This window comes from Ranitomeya variabilis, chromosome 2 (assembly GCF_051348905.1).
Source record: "Ranitomeya variabilis isolate aRanVar5 chromosome 2, aRanVar5.hap1, whole genome shotgun sequence".
In the NCBI taxonomy this organism is placed as follows: Eukaryota; Metazoa; Chordata; class Amphibia; order Anura; family Dendrobatidae; genus Ranitomeya; species Ranitomeya variabilis.
Genome location: NC_135233.1, coordinates 109,275,360 through 109,300,891, shown reverse-complemented (window position 1 = coordinate 109,300,891; position 25,532 = coordinate 109,275,360). Strand labels below are relative to the sequence as shown.

Here is a 25,532-nt window from a genome sequence, read left to right as displayed (position 1 = left end):
TCAGGGCGTGGGATATACTAAGCATAATTCAATTGTCAGTGGATGGGTTGGAGGTCGGAAAAATGGGCAAGTTTAGGAATTTGAGCAGCTTTGACAAATGAAAGATTTTGATGACTGGATTAGAGCATCGTCAGAACGGCAGGTCTTTTGCTTTGTTCCCAGTTTACAGTGATTAGTATGAATCAGCCACAGGCACAGGGTAATTGGCACTTAAGGCTTAATATGCAATTAAGTGGTTATGTGTCAGTAACAGTACCTCTGTACACGCAGAGATAGTGTAGTAATAAATATTAGGAAAGATGCCGTACACTGTGCCACTGCACCAAAACTCGGGTTTTATTGATTTGCAGGTCTTCAAGTGCACATAGGGCCTATTAGTACATTTACTGTCATAGGTCCTTTTCTGTTCTGCTAGCCAGCTCTGTCCTCACAACTTGGTTGACAGCGGAGACAGAGAATCAGTTGCATAATGTCACCTCTTGTCTCCACTGTCAGTCAAGAAGAGGAGCCACCACCAGTGTGGAGAAGGAGACATAGGCTACAAGTGCACTGATACGCCTCACGGCACTTGTGGACCTATTCTACAGACCAATAAAAGCCAATTTTCAGCACAGCAGATAGCGTTGTCATGGAGTCATCTTTCATAACATTTTGTACTGTCCTACCACGCACTACATCTGCTTGTGCTCAATTTAAAGGATTAGGATAATAATTTATAGAGTAGCCACCGCCAATGAGTGGCACTGTAGAGACAGAATTTTTAAAAAAAAAATTTAAGTTTTATTTTTCCTTTAATGTTTCCAACATTGTGAAAAATAGTCATACGGGCATAGCTAAGTTATTTCCTACTGCTACACGGGAGTGGGAAGAGAGAGGCCAAGTGCCAGAATAGGCGCATCTTCCAGATGTGCCTTTTCTGGGGTGGCTGGGGGCAGATGTTTGTAGCCAGGGGGGGCCAATAACCATGGACCCTCTCCTGGCTATTAGTATCTGCCCTCAGTCACTGGCTTTACCACTCTGGCGGAGAAAATTGCGCGGGAGCCCACGCCAATTTTTTCCGCCATTTAACCCTTTATTTTAGCAGCTACAGCACCCAAATTTTGCACATACACACTACTAACATTAGTAGTGTGGAATATGCAAAAAAAAAAAGGGATATGAGATGGTTTACTGTATGTAAACCATGTCTCATATCCTGTCGGGTTTGGGAAGGAGATTGCAAAAGCCGGCAATTGAATTAGCGGCTTCTGTGCTATCTCGTGCTGAATTAAATATAAATACAGTATATATATATATGTGTCTCAATGACTGTATATATGTTTTAACGAACATTTGAGCCCATAAATCCATTAGATGTCGGTTTTGCAAGCCTGCGAGAAAATCTCGCAGTACGGATGCCATACGGATTACATACGGAGGATGACATGCGCAAAATACGCTGCCACACCCTGCCTACGGATGACATACGGATCACTATTTTGGGAACATTTCTGCGTATTACGGCCGTAAAAAACGGACCGTATTTCACAACGCTGAGTGTGAGGCCGGCCTTACTGTCAGCAAAGGTTTAGGATATTAGGTACATTGAATTTACCGAAATAATGAGTCCGCATGTATTTGACTTCTTGACGTCTGTCACCCTCTGTCTACATGCTGACCCAGCTGAGCTCTCCCATTAGCTTTATAGTATTCCACCATTCCTAAAATTCCTTCTGTTCTTACTGAACCTAATATAGGTGCTCATGGGGGCTCTTTAACTGACAACTTGTAAGAAAGCGTTTGTTTTCCCTCTTACTAGTTACAGTGCCAACCTGATGAACCGGACCATCTGCTCTAACATTGTGCATTGTGTTTCCGTTACGCCATGTTGACTTCATCTTATGTTGGGCAATTTGCCAAGTTTTTTGTTGTAGTACTGTTAACAGGTACACGGATGCAACAGCACTGAGAATGAGGTGACAGTGGTGCTTAACCAATGACTATTTATTTGATTAAGACAAGTTAATATATACAGTACAGACCAAACGTTTGACACACCTTCTCATTTAAAGATTTTTCTGTATTTTCATGACTATGAAAATTGTACATTCACACTGAAGGCATCAAAACTATGAATTAACTATGAAGCTCATCAAGAGAATGCCAAGAGCGTGCAAAGCAGTCATCAAAGCAAAAGGTGGCTACTTTGAAGAACCTAGAATATAAGACATATTGTCACAATCCAATTTTGGATTTGTGGCAGATCTGGTTTACCTCAGTTTAAGACCTTTTTTCCTTTCTGGTCATCGGGGGTTAATGCAGTTTCCCCCCCGGTGGCCGCTGGTGTTATTGCATTGCTGCTGGGTCAGCTGATGTTTGTGGTGACCACTCCCTCCATCCTTTAAGAGGTCACCTGGTTCATCAGCTGACTGTCGGTGTTAGTTCATTCTTCAGCGACCAAGCTGGGAGTAGGAGCTTTCTGGGAACTGTTGTTCTACTGCTGTGTCCAGTGAATCTGGTGTTTCTTCCTGCTGTGCTGTGTCCTGCAGCATTAAGCTAAGTGTGGTTTTCCTTTACCTTTTCTGTATACCCTGTTAACGGTTGTATTTATACACTGGTGCAGTCCACCTCCCTTGGGGGGGAGAGGGGGCCACTGATAGGGCCTGCACAGGAGACAGGGATACGCTGGCGGCTCAGGCCTCCTAACCATCATAGGTACCCCTGAGATAAGGGAAAGCCAGGGCCCCATTTTAGTGGTAGGGACAGGTGCGGGTCCCAGTACGCCGTCCTGCCCCTTTATTGCCGGTAACGGCGTGACACATATTTTCTGTTGTTTCACACCTTTTTGTTAAGTATATAATTCCACATGTGTTAATTAATAGTTTTGATGCCTTCAGTGTGAATGTACAATTTTCATAGTCATGAAAATACAGAAAAATCTATAAATGAGAAGGTGTCCAAACTTTTGGTCTGTACTGTATATTTAGTGTCTATGGCACAGTATCAAGGGTAAGACGAAGAGTGGCAATAAAGTAAATTATAGCACAATAAGAACATGGTAATACGGAGAGAACAGGGTATTCACAGAACATTAATACCTATAAACATAAATACCTTATTCATCAAGATAAGGTCGTGCTCCTGTCTCACTTCACGGCCCCTGAGGAAGCCAGTTTACTGGCGACATGCGTCGGGCAGGTTTCGTATCCGTCCACCCCTCCCTTCCTCTGTGTCTTTTTTTTTTTCCCAGCTTCATCTAGATAAGCATCCACGTTTATCTACTTGTACACGGTAGGCGCATCTGAGGGCGTAGCAGCAACAATGGACTTATGGTGATTCTGTTCATATTGTCTACATTTTTGTGATCAAATTTTCTTTGATCGTGTCCATTAAGGGCTGCTGGTCCATTATGTATCTTTTGTGCACATGCACTTAGATTTTGTCGCTTGACCTGGACACCTATCCCTATCTATTATATGTGTTGTTTGGTTGACAAACTTGCTGGGTATTTATGAATCTAAAAACATTGTTCCAAATCGGGCAACAATTCATTATTTTGTACAGCATACTGTAATCAGTGGATTGTAGTAAGATATGGTGTAACGAGTCTATGTACGTATATGCACTTTAATTGCTGGGTCAAGTCCATGAGTGTGGGGTGATGGTTGTAGCCTTATTAGAGGCTTATTAGAGGTTGTAGCCTTTTGGCTTTTTAATGTTTTTATAATTGGAGTATGTCCTAAATGTCAATAAAGGTACAATCATTTTATTCTTAATATTTTTGAGTGATCCCTGATATTAGTATGCCTCTTTTTCTCTTTCTGTGTGTTGCCCATTATACTTAGCATACTAAGGGTGATCCTTGTTCACCGGAGTGGTGCCCTCCGCCCTTGTTCAGAGTAACTCTGCTGCCTCATTATAGTGGATGGATCCCTCCGGGGTTTCATCTGAATCACTTCACTCAGAAATTTAGATGGAAACCCCAAAGTAAGTACTTAGTGTAGAGCGCAGGAAAAATGCACTGTGCCTCAAAAGTAGTTCCCGATTACATGTAAGGTATTGGCACACTCAGGGGAAATTGCACAAGAAACGGTGAGGTCCATTTTTTCCTATTAGCTGTTATAAAAATTTATAATTTGGGGCTAAAACAAGATTCTAGCGGTAAAAATATAATTATTTTCTCTACATCGCCCAATGGTATAAATTTCATGTGGCACATGTGGTGTCAATATGCTCACTGCACCCCTAGGTGAATTCATTTGGGAGTGTACTTTGTAAAATGAGGTTACTTATGGTGGGTTATTACTGTTCTGGCACCACAGAGGCTCTGCCAATGTGACATGGCACTCTCAAAAGTAGTTTTTGAAAACATATGGGGTATCGGTGTACTCAGGAAAAATTGCAGAACAAATTTTGGGGTCCATTTTCTCTTGTTACCTTTGCGAACATGCATTATTTGGAGCTAAAAAACCCACTTTTGTGGGAAAAATATGATTTTTTTTATTTCCACGGCTCAACGTTATAAACTTCTGAGAAGAACATCTAGGTATGTTCCCTGAGGGGTCTAGTTTCCAAAATCATGTCACTTATGGGGGGATTTCTACTGTTCAGGCACATTAGGGGCTCTACAATTGTGACATGGCGTCCACTAATTATTCCAGCATATTTTACATTCAAAAAGTCAAATGATGCTCCTTCCCTTCCGAACCCTGCTTTACCCCCAAAGAGTAGTTTTCCTCCACATATCGGGTTCTCAGGAGAAATTTCATAACAAATTGCATGGTCCGTTACTCTTACCCTTGTGAAAGTAAAAAAAAAAAAAAAAAAAAAAACATTTTTGTGAAAAAAAGTTATGTTTATTATTTTAATTTTTCCTTCCACATTCCATTAATTCCTGTGAAGCACCTGAAGGGTTAATAAGCTTCTTGAATGTGGTTTTGAGCACCTTGAGGAGTGTTAGAATTTTGTCACTTTGGGGTATTTTCTGTCATGTAGACCCCACAAAGTCACTTCAAATTTAATGTGGTCCCTAAAAAAATGGTTTTGTAAATGTTGTTGTAAAAATGAGAAATCGCTGGTCAACTTTTAACCCTTATAACTTCCTAACAAAAAAGATTATGTTTCAAAATTGTGCTGATGTAAAGTAGACATGTGGAAAATGTTATGTATTAACTATTTTCTGTGCCATTCCTCTGGTTTAAGTGCATAAAAATTAAAAGTTTGAAAATTGCTACATTTTCCCAAATTTCCCTTTTTTCACAAATAAACAAATAAACTTAAGCCATATCAATGAAATGTTACCAGAATCAGTGGGATCCATTGAAGGGTTCCAGAGTTATTACCTCATAAGGTGACAGTGGTCAGAATTGAAAAAATTGGCCTGGTCAGGAAGGAAAAAACAGGCTTCACTCTGAAGGGGTTAATATATATGGAAAAAAAGTGCTCAATTAAAATCACATATAGTGGGATGGTCACTTTCTCCCTTAATGAAGGAGATACATATCAAATGACTATATAGTCATTCAGCAAATCTTACAAACGGAGGAGTTGGCAGCTAATACGATTAAAGTATAATGTACATGTCCTCTTTGGGCGCTCAGAAATTTATGAACGGGGTATAATTTTCAGATGACTTCATAAAAAACAGTAGCTAACCCTTATTATTATTATTATTATTTATTATTATAATAGCGCCATTTATTCCATGGCGCTTTACATGTGAGGAGGGGTATACATAATAAAAACAGGTACAATAATCTTGAGCAATACAAGTCACAACTGGTACAGGAGGAGAGAGGACCCTGCCCGCGAAGGCTCACAATCTACAATTATTGGTAGTATATGTAATCTCATATAACTCAGAGGTTATTTAACCAGAATATCATTCCAAATTAAGGATTAGCGCTCACTGCTACCTATCTGAACATGCTCAGAGAGCTACTTGCTCAAATGTATACCTAGATCTGTTCTAATTTCCCCCTGTATTCTGATTGCTGACTACGCCTATGTATCTCACTGTTACAGAAATGGGACTATTCTCAGTCTATCACTGCATTACGTTATACATTGACCAGCACATTATTATTTGTTGAAATAAAAAAACAGTGGCCTCCCCAACATGTTTCACCATTACTGGCGCCTTCAGGAGTAATGAGACTACAAGATTGGACTCTCATTACCCCAGAAGACACCAGTAATGGTGAAACATGTTGGGGAGGCAAAAGCGGTATGGAGAGACTAGAAAGTGCTGTAATGACAAGTTTGTTCTAATCTTTATAGCTAGATGGCACAAAATGTTTATGTGCCATTTTGTCTACTAGAAGTACCGACCAGTAGCTGTAATATGCTGCCTTTTTATCAAACAGCTTATTAGGATTATTTTATTTTATTCCCTTATATGGTGCCATTAATTCCACAGCGATGTACATACGTTATTATCATCGCTGTCCCTGATGGAGCTCCCAATCTAGATTCCCTATCAGTATGTCTTTGGAATGTGGGTGGAAACCAGAGGAGAGGAGACCCACATAAACTCGGGGAGAACATACAAACTCCTTGCAGATGATGTCCTTGGTGGGTTTTGAACCCAGGACCCCGGCGCAGCAATGCTAACCACTGAGCCACCGTGCTGCCTTTATGACAGTATATGCAATGCACAGTAACTGTCATTTTTTTCAATAGTAAGCGTGAAAATAAACTTTTCACTACATCTTATCAGATAAACCTGCTTCTTTTTCCTCCAGGCCTAATCATTCATTCTCCAAATTCTCTATTCATGAGTAAAACGTGTCTTCAGTCACTATAGATTTTCCCATTACTGAGATACGAGAAGACAATTAGCGCTCATAAAGTTCCATGGAGAACTATAACTATCATTTCAGGAGAACTTGCAGCAGAATGTCTTCTCTGCTCTCTGTAGAATTTTAGAAGCACCAACTGCCATCTCCTATCTCAGTAGTGGGATAATCTGTTTTCATTGCAGACAGATTTTACAGTTTTTTCCCCAAGAATTGAGAGTGAAAGATCTGTCCAGGGGGAGAAAGAAGCAGATTTCTATGATAAGATATATTATAAAGTTGTTTATTTTCATGTGCAATATTGATTTCTGAAATAGAAATACAAATGTAAATAATGGTTACTCTTTAAGTCCTCCGTGATTAGAGAAAAGGCTCTCCAAAGTCACAGTTGTGCTTCCTGTCATTTATGGTCCTGGATCCGTGAGCAGATTTTTACCTTGACCTGTATCTGTCAGATGCACAGACCCAAAACATGCATCACATTTATACCCCACGGTGGGAAGCACTGTCTCCTATATTCTCTGTACTGGACATCCAGTGTGGATGCTGCTTATTCATAGTCTGATGAAGGTAATGGTAGATTTTTGTACTCCGTGACATTAACAACAAACAGAACAACAGCTTGTAGTGCAATCAAAGCCCAGAATCCACACGCTATCTCTAAGACCCATGACAGTACTTCCTGTGAGAATGACTTCACCACACAAGACTTTTAATGGGAATTGCCAATTAGATAGGAATATAAACTTGCACCATGGACATTTCCAGCTGTTTATACAGTTCTGACCTTTCAGTTATACAAAAAAAATAAGTGATCATAATTTAGTAAATGTGTCTATTCAGAAGGTTCCAGATGTGGGACACATATCAACCAGACATTTATGGCATACCCGTATTTTTTGGACTACAAGATGCACTTTTCCCCCCAAAAAAAGGGGGGAAAATAGGGGGTGTGTCTTATAGTCGTAATGCAGGCATACCCGCAGTGGTGTGGTGGCGGTGGTAGAGGTGAGGTATGGCGTACGCAGGGTCCCTTTCACAGGTGAGGTGATGCAGCAGCCCGGTAAGCAGCAGAGCCGGGTGAATCATGTTGTTATTGGTGGTGGCGGCCATCTTCCTGAGGCCGCGCGTGCGTAGATGGAGTGCTCTGCTTCTCGGGGCTTCAGGAAAATGGCCGCGGGATGCGGATTTAGATCTCGGCTTCAGGAAAATGGCCGCCGCGATCTCCATCTGCGCACGCGCGGCCTCCCGCGGCCATCACCTCTGCCGCCGCACCTCTGCAGTCGTCACACCACTGCTGCAACCCCCCTATGGACACCAGGCCACTGCGTCACCTCACCTGTGGAAGGGACCCTGCTCACGCCATACCGCACCTCTGCCGCCGCCACACCACTACTGCAACCCCCCCATGGACACCAGGCCGTGGCGTCGCCCACCTAAGCAGGAAGGGACCCTGCTCAGGTGCACACCGTACCGCATCACCCCACCTCTGCCGACACCATGCCTCCTGTGACCCTGCTCTGCCACTGCCAGCCCTCAGGTAAGATACTGTAAATTCAGACAATAAGACGGACCCCCATCTTATAAAAAAAAAAAAATTCTGCAATTTTCACCCCAAATTTGGGGTGCATCTTATGGTCCGTTGCGTCTTATAGTCCGAAAAATAAGGTATCTTGTTGGATTGCCATGTTTAAGATGATAATATTCCACAAATGCTTGCATCCCTGTTTGTCAAAGATAACTAAAGGCGTTGTCTGTGCCTTTAATATTAATAATCGGATAGGTTATCAGTATCATATTGGTGAGGATCAAGTGTTCTCACAGCGGATGGTGACTGGATGTAACATGTGAACGGAGCCGGAACGCGCCAGCTCCGTACACAGTGTAGTGGTCGCTGCCAGAAGCTGAAGCTCAGCTTCTATTCAGTCTATAGTATAGAGATTATAGTTTGATCAGAACCCGTCTCTTTGACTCATGAACCTTCATCCTCATCATTTTCTGTATCTTTCTTGTTTCCAACATCAGAGCCAACTGTGATAACTGATCTACATTGATTCTCATTCACTGTATGGGTATGGTAAATTAAATACCGTAAATGAGAAAAAAATATATGTCAGGTATATATCAGCCAATTTGCTTGTCAGCCAACTTTTCAAGAAACCAAGTTTGGCCGAGTTAATTTGAGTATATTAAAATCTGATTTTCACCTATTCACAATTTTTATCCATATTGTCATTCACATTATTATTCACAGATTCTTTTTTTACATCCGTGTCACATCTGTATTTCATCCATATTTATATATCAACTGTTTCATATGTACATGATCAAATACAGTTTCCTATTATTATTATTATTATTATTATTTATTGTTATAGCGCCATTTATTCCATGGCGCTTTACATGTGAGGAGGGGTATACATAATAAAAACAAGTACAATAATCTTAAACAATACAAGTCATAACTGGTACAGGAGGAGAGAGGACCCTGCCCGCGAAGGCTCACAATCTACAAGGGATGGGTGAGAATACAGTAGGTGAGGATAGAGCTGGTCATGCAGCGGTTTGGTCGATCGGTGGTTACTGCAGGTTGTAGGCTTGTCGGAAGAGGTGAGTCTTCAGGTTCTTTTTGAAGAGTTCAATGGTAGGCGAGAGTCTGATGTGTTGTGGTAGAGAGTTCCAGAGTAGGGGTGATACGCGAGAGAAATCTTGTATACGATTGTGGGAAGAGGAGATAAGAGGGGAGTAGAGAAGGAGATCTTGTGAGGATTGGAGGTTGCGTGTAGGTAAGTACCGGGAGACGAGGTCACAGATGTACGGAGGAGACAGGTTGTGGATGGCTTTGTACGTCACGGTTAGGGTTTTGTACTGCCGTCTCTGGGCAATGGGGAGACAGTGAAGGGATTGACAGAGGGGAGAGGCCGGGGAATAGCGGGGGGACAGGTGGATTAGTCGGGCAGCAGAGTTTAGAATAGATTGGAGGGGTGCGAGAGTGTTCGAGGGGAGGCCACAGAGCAGGAGGTTGCAGTAGTCAAGGCGAGAGATGATGAGGGCATGGACTAGGGTTTTTGCAGATTCTTGGTTGAGGAATGAACGGATTCGTGAAATATTTTTGAGTTGAAGTCGACAGGAAGTGGAAAGGGCTTGGATATGTGGTTTGAAGGAGAGATCAGCGTCAAGGATTACTCCGAGGCAGCGAGCTTGTGGGACTGGGGAGAGTGGGCAGCCATTTACTGTAATGGTTAGGTTCGTTGGGGGGGTCGCATGAGATGGGGGAAAGATGATGAATTCTGTTTTGTCCATGTTAAGTTTCAGAAATCTAGCGGAGAAGAAGGATGAAATAGCGGACAGACATTGAGGGATTCTGGTTAGTAGGGAGGTGATATCTGGTCCAGAGATGTAGATCTGTGTGTCATCAGCATAGAGGTGATACTGAAAGCCATGAGATTCTATGAGCTGTCCCAGGCCAAAGGTGTAAATGGAGAAGAGCAGGGGCCCAAGGACTGAACCTTCTGGGACTCCGACAGATAGGGGGCGAGGTGAGGAGGTGGTGTGTGAGTGGGAGACGCTGAATGTCCGGTCTGTTAGGTATGATGAGATCCAGGATAGGGCCAAGTCTGTGATGCCAAGGGATGAGAGGGTCTGTAATAATAGGGAATGGTCCACTGTGTCAAAGGCAGCTGACAGGTCGAGGAGGAGGAGGACAGAGTAGTGTCGCTTGCTCTTGGCGGTTAAGAGGTCGTTGGTGACCTTAGTTAGTTTCCTAGCTTTCCCAGTTTCCTATGTTCGTAATGGAAATTTACCTGTTAAAATCAAATGCAATATGGAAAACCCAAATTAAAAATTGCTTTTTCTATTACCAAAAGTAAAAGTTATGAGATTTAAGAAATCTCATGCACACACTTTGAGTTTTTTTTCCTGACTAAATTGGAAAACTGCTGATTTTTTCTAAAACTGCATCACATTAATTGTTTCAGCCTTTTTGCAATGTTTTTTCATGTATAGATAGCAATAAGTAAGTCCAAAAAAGGTTGCCATCAATTTTTAGAGTGTTTTTAGTGAAAAAAAAAAACCCAGGTACATCAGGATGTGAAACCCATTTATTTTGGTGATTTTCCCAAGTTTAACCCCTTTACCCCCAAGGGTGGTTTGCACGTTAATGACCGGGCCAATTTTTACATTTCTGACCACTGTCCCTTTATGAGGTTATAACTCTGGAACGCTTCAACGGATCCCGGTTATTCTGACATTGTTTTCTCGTGACATATTGTACTTCATGATAGTGGTAAAATTTATTTGATATTACCTGCGTTTATTTGTGAAAAAAACGAAAATTTGGCGAAAATTTTTAAAATTTTGCAAATTTGAATTTTTATGCCCTTAAATCACAGAGGTATGTCACACAAAATACTTAAGTAACATTTCCCACATGTCTATTTTACATCAGCACAATTTTGGAAACAAAATATTTTTTTTAGGGAGTTACAAGGGTTAAAAGTTGACCAGCAATTTCTCATTTTTTAGGGACCACATCACATTTGAAGTCATTTTGAGGGGTCTATATGATAGAAAATACCCAAGTGTGACACCATTCTAAAAGCTGCACCCCTTAAGGTGCTCAAAACCACATTCAAGAAGTTTATTAACCCTTCAGGTGTTTCACAGGAATTTTTGGAATGTTTAAAAAAAAAATGAACATTTAATTTTTTTTTCACAAAAAATTTAGTTCAGCTCCAATTTGTTTTATTTTACCAAGGGTAACAGAAGAAAATGGACCCCAAAAGTTGTACAATTTGTCCTGAGTACCCAGATACCCCATATGTGGGGTAAACCACTGTTTGGGTGCATGGCAGAGCTCAGAAGGGAAGGAGCGCCGTTTGACTTTTCAATGCAAAATTGGCTGGAATTGAGACGGGACGCCATGTTGCGTTGGGGAGTCCCTGATGTGCCTAAACATTGAAACCCCCCACAAGTGACACCATTTTGGAAAGTAGACCCCCTAAGGATCTTATCTAGATTGTTGTGAGAGCTTTGACCCCCCAAGTGTTTCACTACAGTTTATAACGCAGAGCTGTGAAAATAAAAATTAATTTTTGTGGAAAAAAAAAAGACCTTTAACACCCGCTTTTGTATTTTCCCAAGGGTAACAGGAGAAATTGGTCCCCAAAAGTTGTTGCTCAATTTGTCCTGAGTACGCTGATTTCCCATATGTGGGGGGAACCACCGTTTGGGCGCATGGCAGAGCTCGGAAGGGAAGGAGCGCCATTTGGAATGCAGACTTAGATGGATTGGTCTGCAGGCGTCACGTTGCATTTGCAGAGCCCCTGATGTACCTAAACAGTAGAAACCCCACAAGTGACCCTATATTGGAAACTAGACCCCCCAAGGAACTTATCTAGATGTGTTGTGAGAACTTTGAACCCCCAAGTGTTTCACTACAGTTAATAATGCAGAGCCGTGAAAATAAAAATTCATTTTTGTCCCACAAAAATGTTTTTTTTTAGCCCCCCAAATTTTTATTTTCCCAAGGGTAACAAGAGAAATTGGACCCCAGAAGTTGTTGTCCAATTTGTCCTGAGTATGCTGATACCCCATATGTTGGAGTAAACCCCTGTTTGGGCACACGGGACAGCTTGGAAGGGAAGGAGCACTGTTTTACTTTTTCAACGCAGAATTGGCTGGAATTGAGATCGGACGCCATGTCGCCTTTGGAGAGCCCTGATGTGCCTGAACAGTGGAAACCCCCAATTCTAACAGAAACCTTATCCCAAACACATCCCTAATCCCAACCACACCCCTAACCCCAACCCTAACCACACCCCTAATCCTGACACACCCCTAACCCTAATCCCAACCGTAAATGTAACCCTAACCCTAGCCCCAACCCTAACCCTAACCCAAACACTAACCCTAGCCCTAACCCTAATGGGAAAATGGAAATAAATACATTTTTTTTTTCCCTAAGAGAGTGATGAAGGGGGGTTTGATTTACTTTTATAGCAGGTTTTTTAGCGGATTTTTATGACTGGCAGCCGTCACACACTAAAAGACGCTTTTTATTGCAAAAAATATTTTTTGCGTTACCACATTTTGAGAGCTATAATTTTTCCATATTTTGGTCCACAGAGTCATGTGAGGTCTTGTTTTTTTGCGGGACGAGTTGACGTTTTTATTGGCAACATTTTTGGCCGTGAGCGCAGCCGATCGCTATGACGTACTATCCCCTCGACGGGATAGTACGTCTAATGTCAGAAAGGGGTTAAACCATAATGTCTTGTTCTCCTCACCTGAGAATGGCAGTCAGCATTAGTACAGGTTAATAAGTCTTCTGTGTAACAGTAAAAAGTAAACAAAAATAAATCAATATTCGCGCTCTAAATACCTTCCTTCCAATAAAGTGAATGGAGGTTTAATAAATACATGTAGGTAAAAAAAATTGAGAAGTGAACCCAAGATACCCTATCGGCACCAGATATGGGATGCAGTGCACTGTGAGTCACTTATCAATATGAGGTAACAAAATGCCCTAAATTTATTTCTAGCGCAAATATTGATTTATTTCTGGTATATTTTTGACAACCTTGTGGTGTTCTATTTGCAGCTAAATGCTTTATATCACACTAGCGCCCTCCAATACCCATTGTTCAATAAGTAAACAAAGCCTGAGCATCTCAAAACACTGTCAGACTGTTAGTGTACCGTCACACATTGAAATTTTCATCGCTGCGACGGCACGATTCGCGACGTCGCAGCGTCGTATAATCATCGCTCCAGCGTCGTAGACTGCGGTCACACGTTGCAATCACGGCGCTGGAGCGATGCCGAAGTCCCCGGGTAACCAGGGTAAACATCGGGTAACTAAGCGCAGGGCCGCGCTTAGTAACCCGATGTTTACCCTGGTTACCAGCGTAAACGTAAAAAAACAAACAGTACATACTCACCCGTCGGTGTCCTTCAGGTCCCTTGCCGTCTGCTTCCTGCTCTGAGTGCAGCCGTACAGTGAGAGCAGAGCGCAGCACCGCTGCGCTCTGCTCTCACTTTCCGGCCGGCATTCAGAGCAGGAAGCAGACGGCAAGGGACCTGAAGGACACCGACGGGTGAGTATGTACGGTTTGTTTTTTTACGTTTACGCTTGTAACCAGGGTAAACATCGGGTTACTAAGCGCGGCCCTGCGCTTAGTTACCCGATGTTTACCCTGGTTACAAGCGAAGACATCGCTGGATCGCTGTCACACACAACGATCCAGCGATGTCAGCGGGTGATCAAGCGACGAAAGAAAGTTCCAAACGATCTGCTACGACGTACGATTCTCAGCAGGGTGTCTGATCGCAGTAGCGTGTCAGACACAGCGATATCGTAACGATATCGCTAGAACGTCACGAATCGTAACGTCGTAGCGATGGAAATTTCAATGTGTGACGGTACCCTTAGGTAAACTATACCCGACCATTTCGCTCCCCTGCTGTTTTCACATGATCTCATATGAACTTTACTTATTTAGAATAGTCACTATTTTTTCAGACAGAAAAAGCTTTTTCCACTAAATAATTTGAAGAAATTGCCCTTTCTTCAAAAAATGTTTTATGGCTTCACATATGTCTTGTATTGGTGGCCTAACACTTTGCATTGTTCATGCTTGTATGGTGGAAGCAAACCTGAGCTTTGGGATCCTAAAAAAAAAAAAACACAGCAAAAACGTAGCAAAAAAGCCAGCAAAATCGTCTTTCTGCCAGGAGATCAGGTTTTGGCTGCAGAAAAAAAGCCGCAATAAGGCAACGCATGAACATAGTCTTGTGGCCGAATCGCATGTGACATATGGAAGAAAATATTCCAAGTTCAGTTAATTTCATGGACCTGGCACCAAGTCAAAAGTGTGCATTTTTAGCCCTTATTTTATCCCTGCTGATCCTCTGCAAATTTTTGTTTTTGAGGCTTTTTTTGCTCTGTTTTGAAATCTGCTTTATGGTTCCAGATATATTAGCCTTATTATTTAGTGTTAATTTTTATGATGTTTTCCAGCAATTGTTACCATCCACCTCTCGTGTCTCCCCTTTTCCTCATAGATTGTAAGCTTGCGAGCAGGGCCCTCATTCCTACTGGTATCTGTTTTGAACTGTGATTTCTGTTATGCTGTAATGTCTATTGTCTGTATAAGTCCCCTCTATAAGTTGTAAAGCGCTGCGGAATATGTTGGCGCTATATAAATAAAATTATTATTATTATTATTATTATTAATGGGGTGGTGCTCAAAGTGTAATAATGTGAACAGCATAAAGACACATCCCAGAGAATTGTGTGAGCCATGCCGCATTGATAAAAGTCCATAAAAATGAACATGAAATAAAAAAGGTCCATATCTATGAAACCATATAGTAGATTTAAAAATATAGAAATATATATATATATATATATATATTTGATTACTGAGGGAAGCAGCAGGATTAAAATAAGAGCAGGAACTGGGCACTTCAATCTGGTGACAGGTCCACTTTAAGTAATGAGTGAAGAAATTAGTTAATGGAATACAAGGGATTACGGTATACTAACTGGTGATTTTTTATTTTAATTTAGGTTTCTCCTAAAATTAAAATTCTAATATTCTAGCAATATTTAATAGAAAACACATTTAATATAATAATTTAGAACTGCATGCTTTTTATTTTGTTGTAACACCAACAACACCAGAGACTGTCAAAGATCCTACTGTTAATGTGCCAAAAAAAGTTTGCACACTTAGTTCCAGATGATTTTCCTCTTTTAATGTCTATGTTCCATTTTAGTATATAATATGTTGCTGTTTATCCAATTTAGATACATCAGCAATTATTTTCCAATTTAAATTAACAGAATGGTATAAGTTATAGTATATTGTCACCATAAACATCCACAAGTACAAAGCAAAAGTATGGTCAAAATTGTGATACTTTATATTGTGGGGGAATTTCATCCAAAAAACTAATGAGTAAACCATGGGTAATAAATAATCCTTAGTTTGTGAACAGATCTGAAATGCACTGGAGGGTTTGGAAATTTTAACCTCTTCTACAACCCCTGGCAAAAATTATGGAATCACCGGCCTTGGAGGATGTTCATTCATTTGTTTAATTTTGTAGAAAAAAAGCAGATCACAGACATGGCACAAAACTGAAGTCATTTCAAATGACAACTTTCTGGCTTTAATAAACAAACGCTGAAAGAAATCAAGAACAAAAAATGTTGTCGTCAGTAATGGTTATTTATTTAGAACAAGCAGAGGGAAAAAATTATGGAATCACTCAATTCTGATGAAAAAATTATGGAATCACCCTCTAAATTTTCATTCCCAAAAGTAACACCTGCAAATTTTCCCAGTCATTGATGATATAGGGCTGCATGTCAGGTAAAGGCACTGGGGAGATGGCTGTCATTACATCTTCAATAAATGCACAAGTTTATGTTGATATTTTGGACACTTCTTATCCCATCAATTGAAAGAATGTTTGGGGATGATGAAATCATTTTTCAAGATGATAATGCATCCTGCCATAGAGCAAAAACCGTGAAAACTTTCCTTGAAAAAAGACAGTCAATGTCATGTCCTGCAAATAGTCCGGATCTCAATCCAATTGAAAATCTTTGGTGGAAGTTGAAGAAAATGGTCCATGACAAGGCTCCAACCTGCAAAGCGGATCTGGCAACAGCAATCAGAGAAAGTTGGAGCCAGATTGATGAAGAGTACTGTTTTCACCTTCATGACCAGGCCAAATCTTACAATTCTGACCAGTGTCACTTTATGTGGTAATAACGCTGAAATACTTCAACAGATTCCACTGAATCTGAGATGGTTTTCTCGTAACATATTGTACTTCATGATAGTGGTAACATTTATTCTATGATTTGTGTATATTTGTGACAAATAGTGCAATTTTCAAATTTTTATGCCCTTAAGCCAGAAAGTTAGATCACACAAAATAGATAATAAATAACATTTCCCACATGTCTACTTTACATCAGCACAATTCTTGAAACATAATTTGTTTTTGTTAGGAAGTTAGAAGAGTTAAAGTGTTGATCAGCGATTTCTCATTTTTCAACAAAATTTGCAAAACTATTTTTTTTAGGGCCCACATCACATTTGAAGTGATTTTGATGAATCTATATAACAGAAAATACCCCAAATTGACCCCATTCTAAAAACTAAACCCCTCAAGGTGCTCAAAACCACATTCAAGAAGTTTATTAGCCCTTCAGGTGATTCACAAGAACTGAAGCAATGTGGAAGGAAAAAATGAATGTTACTTTTTTCACAACAATTTTAATTTACACCCCAAATTTATTTATTTTTTTCAGAATAGGAACAGGAGAAAATGGACCCCAAAATTTGTTGTGCAATTTCTCCTGAGCACGCCGATATCCCATATGTGGGAGAAATCTACTGTTTGAGTGCATAGCAAGGTTCGGAAGGGAAGGCGCACTGCTTGATTTTTTTTATCTCAAAATTGTCTTGAATCGTGAGCAGATGCCATGTTGCATTTGGAGAGCCCCTGATGTGCCTAAACAGTGGAAACTCCTCACAAGTGACCCCATTTTGGAAACTAGACTCCATCAAGGAACTTATCTAGGCATGTGGTGAGCACCTTCAACCCCGAGGAGAAAATGTACCATACAGTTTGTTGAACAATTTCTCCTGACTGAGTACACAGATACCATTTGTGGTCAAAAACTACTTTTGAGGCACAGTACAAAGCTCAGAAGGGAAGAAATGCCATATTGGAGTTCCCATTTGCTGGAATGGTCTAAGGATGCTGTATCACATTGGCAGAGACCCTGAGTGAGGTGCCAGAACAGAAGAAATCCCCCATAAGTAATGTAATTTTACAAGCTACATCTCTCAATGAATTAATCTAGGGGTGCAGTGATCATGTTGACACCTCATGTGCCTCACTGAAATTTGTACCATTGGGTGGTGAAGAAAAAATAATTAAATTTTTACCACAAAAATTTAGTGTTAGCCCCAGATCTTACATTTTTACAAGGGTTAATGGGTAAAGATGGCATTAAAATCTGTCACTCAATTTCTGCTGAACTTAGAAATACCTCATATGTGACTGTGCAGTACTGTTTAGCCATACGGCGAGACTCAGGAGGAACAGAGCGGTATTGCCTTCTGGAGCACAGATTTTCCTAGAATAGTTTGCGAACTCCATATACAGGACCCCTAAGTGCTAGAACAGCACAATACCACCCCCAAGTTACCCCATTTTGGAAATTATACTCCTTTGGGAATTTACCTACAAGTGTGTTATGATCTGGTGGCCTAGGAGCAGCATGGACGAGCTCTGGAGTAGGTGGCCTCTATACTGACCGCAGACCCTGAACTTAACACCGCAACTATAAGTAGCCGTGGGATGTTCCTGTCACTCCCTCAACACCTCGTCACAGCCGGAGGACTAATTATTACCCCTAAAGAAAGAAACAGGAAAACTATCTTGCCTCAGAGAAAATCCCGAAAAGAAAGACAGCCCCCCACAAATATTGACTGTGAGAGGAGAGGGAAATTACAAACGCAGACTGAAAACAGAATTTAGCAAAGGAGGCCACGCTACCTAGAAAGAAAAGACAGGACAGAGTACTGTGCGGTCAGTATTAAATTACTACAAAAATCCACCACAGAGAATACAAAAATCTCCACACCTAACTAAAGGCATGGAGGGTAACTCTGCGACTCCAGAGCTTCCATCTTGGCTGAATAAATCTTTACACAGACAAAGCTGGACAAGAAAAAACATAGCAATTCACTGAACTATAAAGTCCACCGCATGTGGACTGCAAAAACAAAGCCAGGACTTATCTTTGATGATTTGGACAATCCAGCAGGAGAAACCAAGCAGAGATGTGAATCCTCCAGAAAAACAATGGACAACTGGCACTCACTAAAGGGTGAAGCCAGACTAAATAGCCCCGTCCAAAGTGGAAGCACCTGATGACTGCTGTGAAGGACAAACAGCAGCACTACCACTTATAACCACCGGAGGGAGCCCAAGAGCAGGACCCACAACAGAATTCACAACACAAGTGTAGTGACGATTTTGACTCCATGGGTGTTTTCCAGAAACAGGCAGCAGTGGATGTTGCTGAATGACTATTGCAAATCTGCCATTGTACTGCCATGCATTGTAGTGCCCAGTACGTTATGCCCAGCTCATGCTTCTGGAGATACCCATCCGTAAATTAGGCAGGCTCTCATCGCTGCAGAAATGCCAAACATGTGGACGCTAAATGTAGTTTAGGTACACTGTGGGGCTAAGAAGGTAGGGGAGGATTTGGATTTGGGAGCACAGAATTTGCTGGATTTCTTTTGGGGGGTGAGGAGCCATAGTGCTTTTCCAGAGCCTTTGTACTACCAGTAACATGGAATCCCCGTATATTTTCATTAACAGGCGACGGACCTGAGTGGGGACTTGCTTATTTTGTGGATCGAGTTGAAGCTTTAAGCTTTTATTGGGAACATTTTACATATCGTTTGGGATCACATTTATCCGGTGCTCTACGCTGAGCACTTATATCAGGGTTTCCATGTAAATCTCAGAGTGGCGTGATTCAGATGAAACCCCCGAGGGATCCATTCACTATAATGAGGCAGTACTCTGGACTTTGTCTGGCCTCTGTTCAGAGTTCAGTCCTTCTCTTCAGAGGTGCACAAAACTGTGGTCGACCTCACTTTTATGCACGCCTAAAAAGACGGACACCGCCGGATCACAGGCCAGAGAGCATCCACAGTGCCTCCATCTCCCTCATTATAGGAAATCTTCCACCAGGCCAGGGGTTCAGTCTGAATCACGTATTTCAGAGATTTACACAAACACCAGTGGAAGAGCAGAGTGCAGGATAAATATGCGCCGAGCCACACTGCGATCTTTCGGAGGCAGAATGGAAAAATCAACAGCAGATGAAATATTGGTTTTATTTCTTTTATACACCGTTCCTCAAGCAGTATAAGTGATTCAATTACTTTATTCTTTGGTGCGATTACAGCGATACCAAATTGATATAGTTTTTTGTTTTGCTGCTGTTACACACTAAAAGACGCTCTTTTTTGCACTGCCGACAGTCTTGTGAAAACTTGTTTTTTGTGGGACGAGTTGATATTTTTATTGGTGCCATTTTTGGGACATGACATTTTTTTATCGCTTTCTATTCCGATTTTTGTGAGGCAGAATGAACAAACACCAGCAATTCAGGAATTTTTGTTGGAGTGGTTTATGCTGTTCCACATGTGGTAAAATTGACAAGGCAGCTTTATTCTTCGGGTCAGTACGATTTCAACGATACCCCATTTATTTAGTTTTTTTAAGTTCTGATGCTTTTACACAATAAAAGCTTTTTTATAGAAAAAATAATTATTTTTGCATCACTTTATTCTGAGAGCTATATTTTTTAAATTTTTCCGCCGATAGAGCTGTATGTCCATTGAATGTGGTGGCTTGTTTTTTGCAAGATAAGATTATGTTTTCAGCTATACAATGTTTATTTACATTCATCTTCTTTATTGCATCCACTTTTTGTTCGGCAGTATGAAGTTAAAGGGCACCTGTCACCCCGTTTTTTCCGCATGAGATAAAAATACTGTTAAATAGGGCCTGAGCTGTGCATTACAATAGTGTATTTTGTGGACCCCGATTCCCCACCTATGCTGCCAAAATACGTTACCAAAGTAGCCGTTTTCGCCTGTCAATCAGGCTGGTCTGGTCAAAAGGGCGTGGTGTCTTCCCCCAGATCTTGCTTAGTTTTCTGTTGGTGGCGTAGTGGTTTGCGCATGTCCAAGGTCCCGAATCCACTGCACAGGGGAGTTAAAAGAGCGCGATGTGCACTATTTCATTGGTGATCGGTGGGGGCGGCCATCTTCCTTTGGCCACGTGTGCGCAGAAGCGGCGCTCTGCTGGCCGCGGCTTCAGGAAAATGGCCACGGGATGCCGCGCGTGTGCAGATGGAGATCGCGGCAGCCATTTTCCTGAAGCCGAGATGCGAACTCTGCTTCAGGAAAATGGCCGCCGCGATCTCCATCTGCGCACGCGCGGCATCCCGCGGCCATTTTCCTGAAGCCGCGGCCAGCAGAGCGCCGCTTCTGCGCACGCGCGGCCAAAGGAAGATGGCCGCCCCCACCGATCACCAATGAAATAGTGCACATCGCGCTCTTTTCACTCCCCTGTGCAGTGGATTCGGGACCTTGGGCATGCGCAAACCACTACGCCACCAACGGAAAACTAAGCAAGATCTGGGGGAAGACACCACGCCCTTTTGACCAGACCAGCCTGATTGACAGGCGAAAACGGCTACTTTGGTAACGTATTTTGGCAGCATAGGTGGGGAATCGGGGTCCACAAAATACACTGTTGTAATGCACAGCTCAGGCCCTATTTAACAGTATTTTTATCTCATACTGAAAAAACGGGGTGACAGGTGCCATTTAAAGCATCGTTTTTTGCCTCGTCTTTTTTTTTTTTTACGGAGTTCATTGAAGGGGTTAACTGGATCATTTTTATAGGGTGGGTCTTTTCAGACTCGGCAATACCAAATACGTGTACTTTTTTGTTAGTTTTTTCATTAAAATATATTGTACTCATAAATAAAAATTTTTTTTAAATATTTTGTGATTTAAAAAAAAAAAAATATTTACAATTTTTTTTAAACTTTTTTATTTAGTCCCTTTATGGGAGTTTCACTTTTACAGCTTTGATTACAGTTATAAAGCATAGCAATGCAGGAGCAATGCTATGCTTTATAATTGTCAGTGCTGCACTGAAAGAAGCTAGTTAGACAATGCACTGCGCATGATCTAACTAGCTTACTTGCCCTGGTGACCTGGATGTCGTCATAACGACATTGGGTCACCATGGCAACTATCGGGCCCCCACGATTACATGGTTATCACTATGTCATCCCTTAAAGGGAACCTGTCACCTCAATTTGGCGGGCCCTTTTTTCGGTCCGATGGGCGGTGTTTTCGGGTCTTTTATTCACCCCTTCCTTTCCCGCTGGCCGCACGCTGGCCGCAATATTGTCTTGAAGTTGATTCGCTTTCCTCCATAGAACATGCCTGCGCAAGGTAATCTTGCCTTGCGCACGCGCAGTATGCTTTGCCCAACTGCGGGCAAAGCCGAAAAGCAATTAGTGTGCATGCGCCGGCGCACTGTCCCGGAACACAGCAAAATACTTCTGGGACAGTGCGCTGGTGCATGCGCTCTAATGCTTTTCGACTTTGCCCGCAGTTGGGCAAAGCATACTGCGCGTGCGCAAGGCAAGAATGCCTTGCGCAGGCGTGTTCTACAGATGAAAGCGAATCAACTTCAAGACAATATTGTGGCCAGCGTGCGGCCAGCGGGAAAGGAAGGGGTGAATAAAAGACCCGAAAACACAGCCCATCGGACCAAAAAAAGGGCCCACCAAATTCAGGTGACAGGTTCCCTTTAATGGATTGTTTTTAGTGCTAATCTAAGATGCAAGTCACTCCACTTGTAATGTGGCAAAAGTGCACGGGTAGGATACCACTCCTAGGATCCTTGGGTTAGAAAGAACCGCGGCACTCCTTATATGCTCAATAACAGAAATAATTGTTATTGCAATCCAGTGTGCACAAATGACGTTTAACTGATGGCAACATCCTGTCGACAGAGCAGACGGGAAGAGGATGAGTTTCTTTATTGACATGAAGTCAAATGAAGCAGGAGACTCGCCACAGGAGCGATCCGTGACTGGCTCTGAGCCAGCAGAGATCAGCAATGTGATGCGGCTGCAGTGCAGTTTAGTGCAACCTCCACCAGAGGTGCTGGTGAGGCAAGAGAGGTTGCACACTTACAGTGTAGCAACACTGAACAGCTCCACATGTGTCACAGGTAACGAAAGAGTGGTCAGAAGAGCAGAGTCAGGAACTGTCAGGAGCAGAAGTACCAGAGGTAGGAGCAATGAATGAAGTCAGACACAAGCCAGAAGTCAGAGCTAAATGGGAGCGCGGTATACAAAACGAGAGACGTAAGACGGAGCCGGGGTACAAGCCAGAAGTCAAAGCCGGTCGGGTAGTGAGGTATCAGAGACAGAAAGCAAGAAGCGGGGTACCGAGATCAGGCCAAGTAATACACTGTAATGAAAACTACCAGACGAACACTAAGTCAGGAATAGGGAACAGGTCTCGCACAAATACGGGGAGTCAGAGGCAGAAGGATCACCAGGGTATACGGGTCAGCTGCTCTAGCCTGGAAGCATGAACTATCATTGACGCTGGCTAGCAGACTGCTGAGGACTGAAAAAGCCCAGCCAGCTCCAAAACGAGGCAGAGGGTATTGTTCCCAGCATGACCAGTCCAGAGAGAGGAGAGCAGAAAACAAACTCCGGACTGAATCGTGACAGGCAACAAGCAGAACAGGCAGGTAGTTAAGGACTACCTTCCTGTAAGTTATTAGCCCCATAAGGAACAACTCCAAATCTATATACAGTGCCTAAAAGTAGTATTCAACCCCCTGCAGATTTAGCAGGTTTAATAAGATGCAAATAAGTTAGAGCCTTCAAACTTCAAACAAGAGCAGGATTTATTAACAGATCCATAAATCTTACAAACCAAAAAGTTTTGTTGCTCAGTTAAATTTTTATAAATTTTAAACATAAAAGTGTGGGTCAATTATTATTCAACCCCTAGGTTTAATATTTTGTGGAATAACCTTTGTTTGCAATTACAGCTAATAATCGTCTTTTATAAGACCTGATCAGGCCGGCACAGGTCTCTGGAGTTATCTTAGCCCACTCCTCCATGCAGATCTTCTCCAAGTTATCTAGGTTCTTTGGGTGTCTCATGTGGACTTTAATCTTGAGCTCCTTCCACAAGTTTTCAATTGGGTTAAGGTCAGGAGACTGACTAGGCCACTGCAACACCTTGATTTTTTGCCTCTTGAACCAGGCCTTGGTTTTCTTGGCTGTGTGCTTTGGGTCGTTGTCTTGTTGGAAGATGAAATGACGACCCATCTTAAGATCCTTGATGGAGGAGCGGAGGTTCTTGGCCAAAATCTCCAGGTAGGCCGTGCTATCCATCTTCCCATGGATGCGGACCAGATGGCCAGGCCCCTTGGCTGAGAAACAGCCCCACAGCTTGCTGCTGCCACCACCATGCTTGACTGTAGGGATGGTATTCTTGGGGTCGTATGCAGTGCCATCCAGTCTCCAAACGTCACGTGTGTGGTTGGCACCAAAGATCTCGATCTTGGTCTCATCAGACCAGAGAACCTTGAACCAGTCAGTCTCAGAGTCCTCCAAGTGATCATGAGCAAACTGTAGACGAGCCTTGACATGACGCTTTGAAAGTAAAGGTACCTTACGGGCTCGTCTGGAACGGAGACCATTGCGGTGGAGTACGTTACTTATGGTATTAACTGAAACCAATGTCCCCACTGCCATGAGATCTTCCCGGAGCTCCTTCCTTGTTGCCCTTGGGTTAGCCTTGACTCTTCGGACAAGCCTGGCCTCGGCACGGGAGGAAACTTTCAAAAGCTGTCCAGGCCGTGGAAGGCTAACAGTAGTTCCATAAGCCTTCCACTTCCGGATGATGCTCCCAACAGTGGAGACAGGTAGGCCCAACTCCTTGGAAAGGGTTTTGTACCCCTTGCCAGCCTTGTGACCCTCCACGATCTTGTCTCTGATGGCCTTGGAATGCTCCTTTGTCTTTCCCATGTTGACCATGTTTGAGTGCTGTTCACAAGTTTGGGGAGGGTCTTAAATATTCAGAAAAGGCTGGAAAAAGAGATAATTAATCCAAACATGTGAGGCTCATTGTTCTTTGTGCCTGAACTACTTCTTAATACTTTAGGGGAACCAAACAGAATTCTGGTGGGTTGAGGGGTTGAATAATAAATGACCCTCTGAAAAAACTTTTCCCAATTTAAAAAAAAAAATAAACAAAGAAACAGAAGCATCTCTACTGGTCACAGAAGGTGAAAAAAGTGTCAGAGAACCTCCAAAAGCAGATGAGTGGAAGCATGTGACCAAAAGAAGCAAGAAGACCATGGAGAAATCACCAACCACACAACTGAAGAACCGATATCAAATCTTTGTAGAGGATGAAGATGGCACACCTAAGGACGAAGCAATACCAGAAAGCAAAAAAGAAAAGGGTACACAGCAACAAGTGACAGCAAAAAGTACAGCCAAGAAGCAACGAAGAGTGGTGGTGGTGGGAGACTCACTACTGAGAGGCACAGAAGCAGCCATCTGCAGACCGGACATAACCGCAAGAGAAGTATGCTGCCTTCCAGGTGCGATGATCAAGGATGTGACTGATAGGATACCAAAGCTCTTCAGCTCCAAGGACGTCCACCCATTTCTTCTGATACATGTTGGCACCAATGACACGGCAAGGAAGGACCTACCGACAATCTGCAAGGACTTTGAAGAGTTGAGGAAGAAAGTAAAGGAGCTGGATGCACAGGTAGTTTTTTCTTCTATCCTTCCAGTAGACGGGCATGGCACCAGGAGATGGAACAGGATCCTTGATGCGAACAACTGGCTAAGACGATGGTGCAGACAACAAGGATTCGGATTCCTGGACCACGGTGTGAACTACTTGTACGATGGACTCCTCGCCAGAGACGGACTACACCTCAACAAACCTGGGAAACACACATTCGCCAGAAGACTCGCTACACTCATCAGGAGGGCGTTAAACTAGAAGAAGAGGGGACGGGAAGAAAAACATTAGACTCGAACAAAGAAGACCCAGGAAAACATACTCAGAA

At 42.4% G+C, this 25,532-nt stretch overlaps 1 protein-coding gene across 1 annotated transcript in view; it reads left to right on the top strand.

The window, feature by feature from the left end:
* SLC24A3 (solute carrier family 24 member 3) overlaps window positions 1–25,532 on the top strand; it is a 490,808-nt gene that overhangs the window by 447,554 nt on the left and 17,722 nt on the right. The window lies entirely within an intron of this gene.